Here is a 15462-nt window from a genome sequence, read left to right on the forward strand (position 1 = left end):
TCCAAATCTGACCTGATGTCCAGGGGCGTAGCTTTCAATCTACTCCAGATGGCCAAGCAAATTAGCCCGCAGTGCAAAGCTGCCGAATACGAAGATCTGTCCGGGGAGAAAAGTCTCACCCTGGACCGCAACGCTACCGATGATAGTAGGAGCCATCAAGCCTAACGGCGACGACACAGAGGAACTCTCAATGAAAGCACCAATGTCGGTGTCAAAACCGGCGGATCTCGGGTAGGGGGTCCCGAACTGTGCGTCTAGGACGGATGGTAACAGGAGGCAGGGGACACGATGTTTTACCCAGGTTCGGGCCCTCTTTATGGAGGTAAAACCCTACGTCCTGCTTGATTAATATTGATGATATGGGTAGTACAAGAGTAGATCTACCACGAGATCAGAGAGGCTAAACCCTAGAAGCTAGCCTATGGTATGATTGTATGTTATGGTTGTTGTCCTACGGACTAAAACCCTTTGGTTTATATAGACACCGGAGAGGGTTAGGGTTACACAAGGTCGGTTACAAAGGAGGAGATATCCATATCCGTATCGCCTAGTTTGCCTTCCACGCCAAGTAGACTCCCATCCGGACACGAGACGAAGTCTTCAATCTTGTATCTTCATAGTCTAACAGTCCGGCCAATGGAGATAGTCCGGCTGTCCGGAGACCCCCTAATCCAGGACTCCCTCAGCTAGGCTTGAGTGGCGGCGGAGGGAGGGAAGAGGCGGATGTGCTAGGGCTGGTGGTGTCGGCCGACTTAAATAGCCGGCTATGGCCTTGGTGGCGAGCCGGAGCAGCGCCACGCAGCGTTCACACCACGGCGACGGACGTGGCATCCGTCAGACCGCCGGGTTTCCGGGCGTTTCCGTGTGGGGCCACGCCGTCAGGCCGGCGTGGCGGGCATGCCCGGGCGCCCCATATCAGCCCCATATTTGGACATAATGTGGGGGGTGCTGGTCAGTCCGGGCATTTGAGGGCCGTTTGAGGGGCCCGTCTGTGTCAAAAAATCATGACCGTACAGTGACGGACGGCCCGCCCGGGCATATGAAGCGGGTTTGAGAGGTTTGTTTGTGGATGCTCTGAGTGATTGAATACCATATGTTGTTAGCAGTGGTTACTAGCATGAAGGGAATCACCCTTAGGAAAATTAATTGCTTTGATTATTCTTCAGCTGAGAGCTCGGGGTTCCGCATGATCAGGCAAACTTACTGATTGCGGAGTGGAAGCATGTAGAGGAGCGGCTAGAGAAACGTTTGAGCAGGTGGAAACGCAAGTTGCTCTCAATTGGAGGACAACTGATTTTAATAAACGATGTCCTAAAAAATATGGTTCTCTATATGCTTTCGTTCTTCCAGCTCCCAAAAGGGTTCTTGCAAAGACTGGACTATTTTAGGTCCAGATTATTTTGGCAAGGAGATGGTGAAAAAAAATATGGGCTGGCCAAATAAAGCGTGGTTTGTGGGCCCAAAGAACATGGTGGCCTTGGTATTCATGATCTTCATGTCAAGAATGAGGCCTTACTTAGTAAATGGTTGTTCAAACTTCTCACTGAGGATGGTGTTTGGCAAACCATGCAGCGCAACAAGTATGTAGGCCAAAAGGCGATGTCTCACATATATGTTTCTCCTTTGCAGGTTATTTTCCGTTGTTTTTAATGATGCACTCGTTTCGCACTCATTTCCGTTTTTAATGATGTTGTTTTTAATGAAAAAAATGTTTCTCCTCTGGAGTTGTTTCCTCGGGATGAAGCGTCCGCATTGAAACTGCGGCGACGCCTGAGAGGTCAAGTCCGTCTGTGCGCGCCTTCCTGTTCGGTCAAATCACGGCATCTATCAGTTGATGAAATGGTCACTGTTGATGGAGTTGTCTATATGTGACCGAGTCTGAAGCAAATAAGTAGTCATGAATGGAGAGACCCCATACAAACTATGTGGAGAACCAGCCAGTTCTATTCAACATTTAATTTTGTTCAGTTCATAATACACGCTCTACAACGGACCATTTGAAATCAAGACCATTTCAACGTTGTTAACCTTCAGAAGGAGGGCAGGTCGTCTGCTTGACTTGGTTTAGCTGCGCGACCTCCGGGGCATGCTATATCCTATCATCCCACCATAATTATACCACAGCGTACAGCGATTTAGGCATCGTACGGAAAATTCACAATATAAATATTATTTTGCAGACTCTATGACATGTGGGTCCCAACATTATTAAATGTTCGTAAAGGAGTATATGTATGCATTGGACTATTTTTGTAGGGATTGCTTGGATAGCAAGTTTATAGAGAATCGGTTCTCCTTAAACTTGATTTTGTAACAACCTAATATGTTGTTTGGATTAGTTAACAAAATCCTTTATATACAAAACCGAGCTTTGCAAAGTCAAAAAACCCCAGTTTATAGTCATTTTTCTAAAAAAAAAAGTTATCCGTAACAGGTGTCCCCGCGTCATACATTACCTTGGACAAGTCGAGCTACATCAGAGGTTCGTCTAAAGCGTGTTTCCCTCAAAATCCTTCAAAAACTGATTTAACACTCCACTATCCCAAAAACGACGTACGGTTTTCAGTCATGAAAATATATCAATAATTTTCAATACACGATGAACATTGGAAGATAAAGGTGTCAAATACAGAGTGACTATTTTTAGAATAAGCAATAATCAATATTTTAATACAACATTTTTTTACTGCAAGTAGACGGTGTGCTTTTTTCAAATATGCGATGAATTTGGCTTGAAATAATTATTTTTAATTTAATTTACAGGAGCGAACAAACAGCGATTTTTTTTTTGAAATTCACTAACCTTTTTTTAGTACTTGTTTTTTAGGGATTTTTTTAGTTTTTTTAGAACTAGGGCTTTTTTTTTACGGGAACTAGGGCTTTTTTTTAGTATAGTTGTAGCATTGGTTTCTGGGAGCGAACCAGGGATAAATGGGCCGGCCTGGCTATTCGGCGCTGAGCTCTCAAGAGACAGGATGCACCGAAACCCTGGTATGTTCCTCCGCGGCGCCGGCTCCCTTCTCCGCCCCACCGCCGGCGCGGTTCCACGAGCCGTGGCAAACACGGCACAGATTCCCCCACCGACGCGGCGTCTTCTCTTATCCGCACACAGCCGCTCCATCTCGAGGACTTCCTACGGCGCGGGCAAGGACGACGCTGCAGCTCCCGTGGACATCAAGGAGCAGTCGGGCGCCAACGAGTACGTGATGGACGTGCCAGGCCTCCGCGCTCGCGATCTCAAGGTAAAGCTTGTGCCGGACCGCGTCCTGCAAGTCACCGGGAAGCGCCTGGAGGAGGAGCCCTGCGTCAGGTACCTTCGGAACGATCGCCTCAAAGACACGCCTAAGGAGTGCTTCTGGTTCTGGCTCCCGCAGGATGCGGACCTAGGGAGGGTGTCGGCGGTGTGCCGTGACGGCGTGCTCCGGGTGACCGTCCAGAAGCTGCCGCCGCCAGGACCGGTCGAGATCCCGAGAACCATCGATGTCATGCCCTAGTTGACTGTATTACTATTACCTACCACTATAGAATTGAGAAAAGCATATCTACCATGCACGGGATATCCCGTGCATGTGCCTGGCCGTTGATTTTGTTGGAGATTCACCTTTATGCATGCATACTTTATTATTATTGCTCAATCCATCTATCGTATTCCATCAATGTGGTCATACCAACCAGTCACTCACAATAAAACATGTCAGTTGATGGTTGCATAATGTTTATAATCTTTTTTGGGGCTGTAGTTTCATAATGTTTATCATGTTTGCTGACTAAAATATCAAATCTTGTCAAAATATATTGAGAATGTTTTTGTTTCAAAGGCCACGTCACCAGGAACATTATTGAACTTTTCCCATGGAATTAACAAATTTCGATGAAACAAGTTTGAAGCCTGAGATTTAGTTGTCAGCAAATTCAATTTCAAAAAACATATTCAATATTGGTCTTGTTTTCAAGATTTTGCCTGGAAAAACACATTTGTGTAAACAGAAAGTAAAGCTAATTTTTATTTCAAAATATATCAGGCATCTACTCCCTCCGTTCCATAATATAAGAACGTTTTTGACTCTAGTGTAGTGTCAAAAACGTTCTTATATTGTGGGACGGAGGGAGTATTTGTTTGAATGAAACTTAATGACTAGACAATAACACATGTTAGGGGATAGAGAGAACACTATAAATGATATCAATGGCCCCATGGAATAAAAAATAAAAAATGTGCACGCATACACGGGATGTCCCCTGCATGGTAGAAATTCCACTCTCCTATAGAATTGTGCAATTGTTCGTGCGTATTATCCTCTAAAAAGAAGGTTTGTCAGCAACAGGCACCCAACAAGAAACGAGCACGCCACAACCCGTGAGCTAAAGTAGACGATCAGATGCTTTAGGTTCGGCCTATGTCTCTCTCATATCCTGTCTGTTTCGGTTATTCTTCAGTTCTAGAATCATCTACTTTTAGTGCAAGTCTAAGGTGTGTCCTCTCCTCCTAAAGAGATTCGTATACCTGCTGCATGATATGCATCTTTATATGCTCTGTTTCATTAATGAAATGCTCCAGCGTATTTTAGTTAGTGCATGCATGCATATCACTATTTAAGCTGTCTTTTTCTCCCTCATATGCTGTCTTTTTTTTTTGCATGGACTCATGCTGTCTTTTCTATGCCCTTGGGAGATATTGAACTGCTCTAACGAAAATACAGTACTAGCTAAACTCATTAAGCGTGTATCTTGCTTCTTAATGAACAGAGTCAATCATCGATTTCAGCTTGATTTACTTAATAAGCCTAACGGACGAGCTAACAAGTTTCACGTGCACATATGCACCTTCTTAAGCAATTCTTATCTTATGTGACAATATTTCATGGCACCTCAACTCATCTATTCAATCTAATCGACCCATCCCAGGCCCAACCCATTGTAGGTAGCAATTAGCACACCTCCTCATGTAGTCACCATCCTTCATAAAAATTACACCCACATACTCATTTCATAGGCCACATTGCAGTGTACTACTGAGCGCTCGCGAGCACTCACGAGCTTAACGAGCTTTAAATGAACAAAACCGAACAATTTTTTTGCTCATTAAGTTAACGAGCTGAGGCTTAACAAAACAGGCTTAATGCGTCGAACCTTAAAGAGCTGAGCAGCTCGTTAATCCACCCCTACTGCCAGATTGTTCTTTCAGTGTTATGCTGTCCGTTGGATCCTCGGATGGGATTTAGGTTGCTTGAGATGAATCTAAGGTCAGCTGTCAAACTATCATGGTCCATAAATTTCACATCACACTCAGCATAAACTCCGAACGTAAATATAGCTTTTTCCCTGAGCACTTTGTATGCTCCTTGTCATGAAGCCGAGAGACGTGATTTGTTTCTTCCTATGGATCAAGTTGTTACCGACTTATTGTTGCCTCTGGCCTCTGGATTCTTCTGGGGGACTAACATTTACAGACTTGATTACGAAAAGTCTAACATGGGAATATAGATTGGCATGTGATGGAAGCTTTTAAAAGCGGGATATAGCACTATGATAAAGAAAATGCGGGTGAGCACTATGATAAATTTACATTTATATCTATATATTAATATAAATGGAGCGATTTATTGTCCCTTAAATATTACCATTCAAATATTACTATGCTAACCAAGTTTAGCTTTAAAATCGAATCAACAAAGGTCGTTGGAACGATGCGGTGAATGAGAAATCTGTTGCATCATAGAAACGGTGGTAGTAATAGACAATTATTGTGTTCGTAATTATTATTATTACTACTAATCTATTGTCATGTAATTACCGCTATCTAATTATCTTCGAACACATGTAAATCGCCCCATTACATCAGTAGCCATATGATATGTATTAGCATGAATAATTCCTCTCACATTCATTGTATATGCTCTATTACTAAGAGAGCCAAAGGAGCAGATATCCAACCAATCTCGTCCATCAAACAATGTTAATCCAACGTCCTGGATTGCTCTAATGTTATGCACCCAATATATTAAGCGCTTACTTATTACTATCATATCTACCAATGTCAGCACTAGCCATGCAATTAACTCATAATTACTATACTACCTAACATTACATGGAAGTAATGTCCTATCTAATATAAATGTACTATATTTTTTAAAACTAATTGTCTTTTTGTAAACACTTGCCTTTTGTGTACAGCGAGACCCTCAAAACACGTACGTACATTGCCACTGATGGCAGCCGTGCTCGCGAGCGGCATCAATGACGAGGCGCAGCCCACGCGGACCGTGTGCCTGGCGCTCAAGATCGACGACACAGAGCGCCACCCGACCGTGGCGAGGGCCCGCGGGGACGGCAACGAGGACTACATCCCGGCGAGAAGCTTCACCGTGCTGGGCTACGAGTGGCAGATCGACTACGACCCGGACGGCCACCATCCCAACCACGTCGAACGCTACGTGAAGCTCCGCGTCAGCCTCGCCCGCACTCCCTCCCCGGTCGCCGGTACCATCACGGCGTCCTTCACCTTCTGCCTGGTGGATCCCAGACGGGAGGTCAGGCCGATGCCGGAGGTGGTGGCCGTGTGCCCTAGGTTCAGGCAGGGGGACTCCAAGGAGGTTCTGCTCGTGTCCCGGGCCGTGCTGGAGGCGTCGGGCCACCTCGGCCGCGACGGCAACTGCTTCGTGCAGTGCAAGATGGAGCTCTCCGGCTGCGGAAAGAACCGGCCTCCCTCCCCGCGACCTGGGCCAGGACCTCGGCGACCTCCTGCGGAGCCAGAACGGCGCGGACATCACCTTCATCGTCGGGACCTAGGCCAGGACCTGGGCGACCTGCTCAGGAGCCAGAACGGCGCAGACGTTACCTTCATCGTCGGCGCCGCGTCCTTCCGCGCGCACAGGTTGCTGCTGACCGCTCGGTCGCCGGTCTTCGGGGCGGAGCTCGCCGGAAGCTTGACGGACAGGACGCATAGGATCAAAGACATGGACGCGGACACCTTCCGGGCGTTGCTGATTTTCATCTACACGGACACGCTGCCGCCCCAGCTGGAGCACATGGACTGCTGGCTGGGGACCTGGAAGGAGGACCAGGAGGCGGTGTCCATGGCGCGTCGCCTGCTCGACGCCGCCGACCGGTATGGCGTGGAGCGGCTCAAGGTCATCTGCGAGAAGAACGCGTGCGTGAGCGTCGGCGTGGGTAGGGTCGCGGCGGACCTTGTCCTTGCGGAGCGGCGCCGGTATAGGAAGCTCAAGGCTAGGTGCATTGAGTTCCTGGTGGCCAGCCCGGCGGACCTGCACGCGGTAGCAGCGGCCGGGGGTTTCAAGCTTCTGGAGGCGAGCTGCCCCTCGGTTTTGACCCAGACTGTCACCGCTGTTCATTACTAGGAAAATGTTTATAGCTAGACATTTAGCAGTAGCGTTGGTTAGAGACTCCACGCTACTGCTATTAGCAGTAGCACCGGACAACACCAGCGCTACAAGCGCACGTTAGCAGTAGCACGGGATTTCCCAGCCAGCGCTACTGTTGATGAGCCACGCTCTCGCCCCTGTTGCAGTTTTAGCAATAGCGCTGGGCCTCCTCCCCGGCGCTACCGCTAAGCCCACCTCTGCTTCCTTCCGCACCGGCCCGTGCGCCCCTCTCCCCTCTAGCTCACTCACTCACACTCACACGCACACACTCACAGGTCGAATCCCTCAATCGTCCCCCGATTCGGCCACCGCTCCCGCGTCCTACTCCGGCCGCCCTCCCCGCGCGGGCCCCTCTTCCCCCATCGGCCGCCCTCCCCCGCGCCGGCCCTCCTCCACCGGGAGGTACTCCTCCCTCCTCCCTCCTCCCTCCCTCCCTCCCTCCCTCCCTAGTTATAGTTTTTAGAGAGTAATTATTTTGAATCCTATATAGTTGAAAAAATGTAGGTTCTTAGAATAATGTAGGTTATGATCGAACCCTAGCTAGGACAGATTATGTATGAACCCTAGGTTTTTAAATTTAGCTAGGTTTTAAAGTTAGGACAAAAATTTAGCTAAGTTTTTAATTAGGTGTAGTTAATAGAATTTAGGTGTTTTAAGTGTATTTAAAAGAGTTTTAGGTGTTCTAGTTGTTTTAGGTGTAGTTAACAGAATTTTAGGTGTTTTAGTTGTTTTAGGTGTAGTTAGCATAATTCTAGGTATTTTTTTAGTTAAAGCAATTGTTGTTTATTTTTTTTAGTTAAAGCAATTTTTCCTGTTATATGCAATTTTGTAGTGGACATGTCATATTTTTCCGAGTGGCCTATGTTTTGCCAGAAATGACGATTCGTTTACGTTCTGGCAAATTTCAGGCGCTTGATATGTCCTGCTTTTAGAAAAGGTCATGCCGAATTTTGCTAAGTGTTTATTAATTTTATTTTCATAATTAAGCATTTTGTTCTCGACGTCGACGATGCCTATCCCGCATCCTCGTCGTCGACTCGGCGGAGGACTCCTGCTTGAGCCGAGGGGCCATGTCCGGGACTGGGCTCCGCCGGGCTGGTACTGGGTTGTGCTACCTTCTGGTGAGCGCAGCTTAGTGAGGAGCCAACCCGCCGTCGACCCGAAACTTCTTTCGTGGCGGTCAAGTGGGCCTGCATCGGTGCAGAGGCTTGAGTCCCCCGCGCAGGTGGTACAGCACCGTGTCACGGAGGAGAACACGCATGTCCAGCGCTACATGGTTGTGTTGGCGAACGGCAGGTTCTCCAATACCTGGCAGATTCTTTGGGGATCTCACCGGAGCTATGATCCTGTGATGGTTCCTTCTCTTTAGGTGTCCACCGCGGCCCACTGAACGTAGAGGAGCTACTATTCGAGATGTATTAATGATATTATATGATGATCTTTGCTACAAACTAGGTTCGATGATGATCTTTGCTACAAACTACTACAAACTACAAATTTTAGGTGTTCTAGTTGTTATATGATGATCTTTGCTACAAACAACTATATATGTATTCGATGATGGATTATTAATTACCTATTAGTAAATGTCTGACGACGAAAGGGAATTCGCTATGTGCGAGTACTGCGAAGATGAGCGTGGTCTGTGCGACAGGCCTCACCTGGTAGAAGGTCGGCTCTTGAGCATCAAGCTCCAAGAGACCTTCGATGTTGAAACGGTACGCAACGATGACAAGTATTTTTTGTTATTTTTGCATGACTTCTCTGCTTCTTCAATGTGCAATTTCCGTCTTTTACAATTCGACTAGCTTATCCCATGTCATGCAAGGCGCTATATCTTGGAGAAGATGGGTTTGAAGATCATGAAAGCATGGAGAAGATAATTCAACTAAGGACTCATCATGGTTATGATTTTGCTGTAAATCTATACAATTCTGTGAACTCATCCAATTTTGGTTGCCTGAATTGGGAAGCCCTTTGCAAGGCATATGATTTTCATGAGGGTATGCTTCTCACCTTCGATCTTGGTGATCCTGACATCGACGAAAAGAATATGACCATTTTGGTCCTTTTTGACACGCTTCCAGTTCTACCGCTGTGTGAGTTTCTTAAACATATTTATTAAGTAATTTATATTGTTTATTTCAAAATATTTGACAGCTTATTTTTATTCTTCAAAAAATATACGGAAAATGGTAGACAGAACCTACTACTACAATGATGAAGCACAATTAACTAATAAGGAGAAAGATGGTCTTATCGCATTTTTGACTGATCTTGAGAATTACAATAGCTATTATCAAACTCCTCCACATTATGGTCAATACGTGCCACTAGTGCACACATTGAACTACGGTAACATCAATGGGGATAGCATGGTAAGATTTTCTACTATTACGACATCCGTGCATCTTTTGCATAAATTCTTCTAAAACTAAACTACATTGCTAACTACAAAGTTATTACTATGTTTTTGAACAGAAAATCCCGATGGATTGTGTGCCTCATCTGATGTTGCCGAGAGGTCGCGTTGATGTTATGAGCTTACGGCCACCACGGCCAGGTCAGCCGCAATATCCACATCACTCATATCCATACCGGATTTCTAAAAGCGAGGAAGCCATGATAATAAATGATTTCAAAAAATGTTTCGACCATCGTAGAGAGCTACTTGGAAGCAACATTGTGCGTAGGCCAAGACTTGGAGACAGGATGATCTCCGTTCTTTATTATGGAGAGTCAATTTTCTTTAATGGAGAGTCAATGTCTATCTTGTTTTATGATATTTTACCTAAGAGAGGGTAGAGTACGTCCTATGAGAGGAGTAGGTCATAGCTAGAATGTGTTATTATGTGCTACAATGTGTTAGCGTTGATAATGAGAAGGAGGAGTTGTGATTATGACTAGTGACCAACTTGTTATATGATGTCTCATTGACGAAACATTGTTTGGTGGTGATGACAAGTGGTAATGAATATGCTATTTAAACAGACTAGTTCATGATGAGTTGTTATTGTATAAAAGATATATCTGTTTAAACATATACAGCGCCAAAATGCGAAAAAAAACATAAATTTTAGCAGTGATGCGGGCCAAAATATTACCAGCAGCGCTCATTTACCAGTAGCGCTTTTCAGTGCCGCGCTACTAGTATCTGAACTTACCAGTAGCGCTGGCCTAAACAAGCGCTACTGCTAAAAAATAGCTGTAGCGCCGTAGCAGTAGCGCTGGCGCCCGGGCTACTGGTAGCTCAAAAACCAGCGCTATTGGTAAGGTTTTCCCTAGTAGTGGTCGCAGCTAGGAGCTGCCAGCTGCTAGGGCTTGGGAGGAGGTAAACGATATTCAACATTATGAGGTGCAAATTGTTCAAGAACGTTAGGGATCTGGTTTTCTATGTTGTGTAATGAGAGGATTCATTTCACTGTCCTAGCTGCTAAAGTGCTACTGATGGAAGAATAGGTGCTAAACCGCTAGCTAAGCTTTGAATATCTAAACAGTACTATATATTTCATTTAATTTGAGTTGCTACAATCAATTGTTGTAATTAACTTGTTTATATACTTCTATATATTTATACCTATTAATAAAGAAAGACATGGTATGTCTAGACGTGTCCTAGTTATTGCACATATCTAACTGACTTAAACAAGCATAAAAAGGAAAAAAAAATAAGGAAAAACGAAATATCCTTACGAATCTTCACGTAAGATCAATGACATATATAGGACTTAGATGTGTAATTCTAATGCCACATCTAGATGTGCTTTATACTATCCACAGTAGGAGTAATATAGATAGTAACATCATACATATCTAAATAAAATAGATGATGTGGCAAGCAATAAATGAAAAAGAGGCATGTGGTAACATAGCTAGTTACTTCTAGTATGAGTAACATCACACATATCAAGACAAGATTACCACACATATGTTACTCCTCACTATAGAGGCACTCCCTCCGTTCCAAATTACTCGTCGTGATTTTAGTTTAAATTTGAATTAAAACCACGACGAGTAATTTGAAATGGAGGAAGTAGTAACATGTGCATGTTACTACTCTATGTTACTACCTATTATGGCTAGTCTTAGCAAAACTGAGGAAGAATATATTTTTGGTTTGATTCGATTCGTTACGTTGCTTCAGTGTTTTTTTTTCATCCATGAGACGTGAACTCAGTGTAGCCGCTTCCTTTTGTTTCATTCATGAGACACTGACTCTGAGTTTTAGTCAAACTCCTTGTCACTCGCATCCTTCCCAAGGTGCTCCAGTAAACATCGGTTCGGTGGAGAGAGGGGTGGATCCGGTGGAGGCGTAGGAGCAGCACACGAGGAGGCTCTCCGCCTACGAACACGGTTTTTCGTACGCATGTAGACCTCCCCCGACCCCCATATGTGCCGCAACATTTCAGGAAGCAGGATTGGATCCGTATTGAAGCCTGCCACAACCCCCGGATTGGAGCTCATGGCTGCTCGCGATACACATGCAACTTACGCTAGCGAGGTGAAGTAGAGAGTTGTCAATAGAGGTCGTTGACGACGGATCGAGGGCGCCCGCGGCGAATCAGGTAGCTAGCCCTATAGTCTCCCACCTCTCCCTGTCGCATGGATATAGTTGTGGCGGCTGTGCTGATTTACACGCATGGCGTGCGACATCTCTGTCGGCTGAACTCAATTTTCTTACTCGGCTCTACCAGTACTTACACAATCGAATTGCCCTATTGTAAGATATTGACCTTTTGTTTGCATGCACTCAAATTAGGATCTAAAACATGTAATAACAAGAACTAACGTGTACAGATGCAGCGGGCTGATATTTGAGGTTGTAAACTGCATGTGTAGGTCACACAAGCACATATACAAGAGAAACGGAAGGATATTCCTAAGCGTTATTTAGTGATGAAAAAGACTTCCAAGTTAGTGGTCTCTTATTTGTAAGAGATCTGGCGGCCTTTCTTGCAAGGTCCAATTTGTTGGTATTGTTGATCCATCAAATTTTTTATTTTTGCTTTCCCAATTTGTATATCAGAAGAACAAGCAATTGTAGTTCAGTGAGACTGTGAGAAACGATGCGAACTAAATAGCTTTAAATAATGAAAGTTAGACACCCCATGCTTTATGTCACCCTGTGAATCGTTCAGTCCAATCACTTTGATATATCTTCACTTTTAGGCCGCCTTTGGTTTAGAGGAATTTCATAGGAATTCTGGAGGATAGGATTCTTATAGGATTTTTTTTTCCTTTAGAGCCCTTTGGTTCAAAGGAATGGATTCCTATTTCTGCATAGGATTGGTTCATATCCTCCACATTTCATAGGAAAATAAAAAAGAGCCTAGACTCAATGAAAAAATTCCTTTGGTGTCAACCAAATGACATCTTGTTTCCTATTCCTACTCATATAATTTGAGATACATGTCATCTCATTTCCTATAAGATTCCTATTCCTATGATAATCCTATCCTATGAACCAAAAGAGGCCTTAAAAGATTGTGTGGAGAATGGTAGTGTGCATATGGCGTTAATTGGTATTCTTGAGGAGTTGCATCTTAATTTGATAAGTTATTAGTATTTTGAACTTTTGGCGGGATGATTGCTGCTTTCCAACATACCAGTGAACTATGCAATATGTGGCAGGGTGGATTATGTGTGTAATTTTTTATTGCCATGAAATGAAAAGTATATGAACTATTTTTTGTCTATACTGGAACGATTGCACTTAGCGTTTGATTTGAACTACATGTTAAGTAATAATTAATATTGTCATTGTTTGAGAGATCTTTGATGATGGGACAACATAATACAGGCATGGTCTTTAGGTACAATGTATACATGGCCGATCCAGATGTATTGTCCCAAAGAGTTGTCTATTTTCAATGCCAATGGCAACATGCAACTTAGGTTTGTAGTATGTTGCACAATAGCATTATGATAATTATAAGTAGGGGTTGAAGAAAGGTATTCCATTATCCTACTGAACTCAATTTTCTTTATTAATTTAGTCCTTGCTAATGTCAACTACATTGCACATTCGTCTTTTTATAATATTATGTTTTTAATCTTTTTGTCACCCTTTAAAAATTCAATTTGTTGATATTTATATGCCCTTGGAAAGGAGGAGGTTTAATTTTGTAACCTACATTTTCTTTTCCAGGTTCACGAATATATATTCTCCCACCGCAACGCACGGGCATGTGTGTTAGTATTACTTATTACTTATAATCACTACCGCCTAGGATATCCTCTAAAGGATATGATAATAGAACAAACTTTGAAAGATGAATGGAAAGAGGAATCTACTATGTACGTTTCCATCTTAATCGTTGTGGCAGATATTTTTGGTTCTGCGAGCGATTCTAGAACAAAGAGTTATATATAACTGTAACTTTACCAAAGCATAGAAAGACTCTTGTGCTGCCTCCGTGGGCAGCCCAGGAGTGAAAACCCTAGACGTTGTCGGGTACCGCTCCACCATTGCTGCTTCCCGCACCTCCGCTAATGTACGCCACCGAGCAAAGTTGTGGCAGGGATGTTTATTCCTTTTGCACAAGGGAGAACGGCGCGGGCTGGCTCGATCAGGCTGAGGTGTGCGTTCGGTGTGGAGTGGCTGGCCGAGGTGCTAAGCGGGCCAAGATGGTGGCGCACTCCCACATTGTTGGCGTAGGGGCACGCGCCAGGTGCATCTGCAGGGCAGGGTGGTTGGCGCCTGCAGATGCGCATGGTGCAGATCTAGCCATAGTGGCCCTGGGTGACTGAGAGGCATGGCGTGGCCGGCGCATGTCGCTGATATGCATTGTGCGGGCGCAAAGGTCACAGCCTTCCGTTATGTGGTGAGTGTCGGCTGATCCTAGGCGGCGCATGCCCGTGGTACACAAGCGTCACTCCCAGTGTGGATCTGGAACCTGCAGAGAGCGCGAAGCACGCGGTTGGTGCTCCCAGAGCGGATCTACTTGGTGGCAGCCTTGTGGACTGTGATGGCTTGGTGGTTTTGCATGATGGCCCAACAGGTGGGCAGTCGGTTGTTGCCGTCTCCAATGTGAGCCAAGAGATGACTTTCATGAGAAGTTTGGCGTGGAGGTACGCGCGGAGGCTCCGGGTCTGCCAGAGGCGTGGTTTCCGCAGGCGGCAGTGACCGATCTACGTACCTGCGGGCCTGCGACAGAGGTGTCCTATATGCGTGCTGCGTAAGGCCAAGTTGTGGCGCGGTGCTTTCTCGACATGGGGATGGTTGGATGGATGGTCTGGCTGAGTCATTGCGTTTGGTCGGGTTTGGCTGCTGGCGAAATCTGTACTCCGGTTGCGGTCGGAATCTTCGACTCCGGAACCTACATGCACTGTTGGCATGGACATCAATGATGTAGTCCGACGCCCTCTCCCAATATGCTACAGGGTAAACCCAAGATCCGGTCTCTTAGATTGAACGATGATGGTGCTTCTGGCTTTGCTTTGGCATCGTGTTTCCTTTTGGGGGCATCGTCTTGGAGTTGGAATCGATTACACGGACTCAGGGCTTGTAGGGGTGGTCGATAGCAGTTTGCATTACATGTCCGTGAGAGCATTAGAAGCACCCCCCACAATCAAGGTACGTCAAGCGAGTTTTGGAGCGGCATATATTTTCTCTATTGGACATAGCGTTCCTCTTCAATGTCGTTGAGTTTCGCAGATATGCTTGTTACATGCCAGATTGATATGATGATTCTTGGTGTGCACTGTGACGGCGGCGAAGACAATCGAGTACCCGGCCGTGTGTTGTGGGGTGTTGTCTTCTGGAGTGTTGTATGTATTATGATGCTTTAGGTCTAGTCTAGCTAGGCGTTGCTCAGGTTTTTGCTTAGTTTTCCGTGAAAAACAGAGCAACATTTTTCTTATCTAATTTTTTGGCACTCTTCTTACGCTGTCTAAATTGTACCGTATTGGTCACAAGTCATATCAGTCACAATAACAGAAAATGGCGCCGTGTGCCCTTTTTCGAGTCGGCTTGTATTCAGCATGAGTCACAAGGGTAATTAACACACGATGGGAATAGTGCCACATGACTCACCAATTCGGCTCCCGAGCTCATTTGCTTCCTTGCTTGAACAGTAAT

The 15462-nt window shown here is 45.1% G+C and overlaps 1 pseudogene; it reads left to right on the top strand.

Annotated features, from left to right (window-relative positions):
* The first annotated feature begins 6209 nt into the window (after positions 1–6209).
* LOC125524223 lies at positions 6210–11033 on the top strand (annotated as a pseudogene).
* The last annotated feature ends 4429 nt before the right edge of the window (positions 11034–15462 follow it).

Source organism: Triticum urartu, chromosome 7 (genome assembly GCF_003073215.2).
Source record: "Triticum urartu cultivar G1812 chromosome 7, Tu2.1, whole genome shotgun sequence".
NCBI lineage: Eukaryota > Viridiplantae > Streptophyta > Magnoliopsida > Poales > Poaceae > Triticum > Triticum urartu.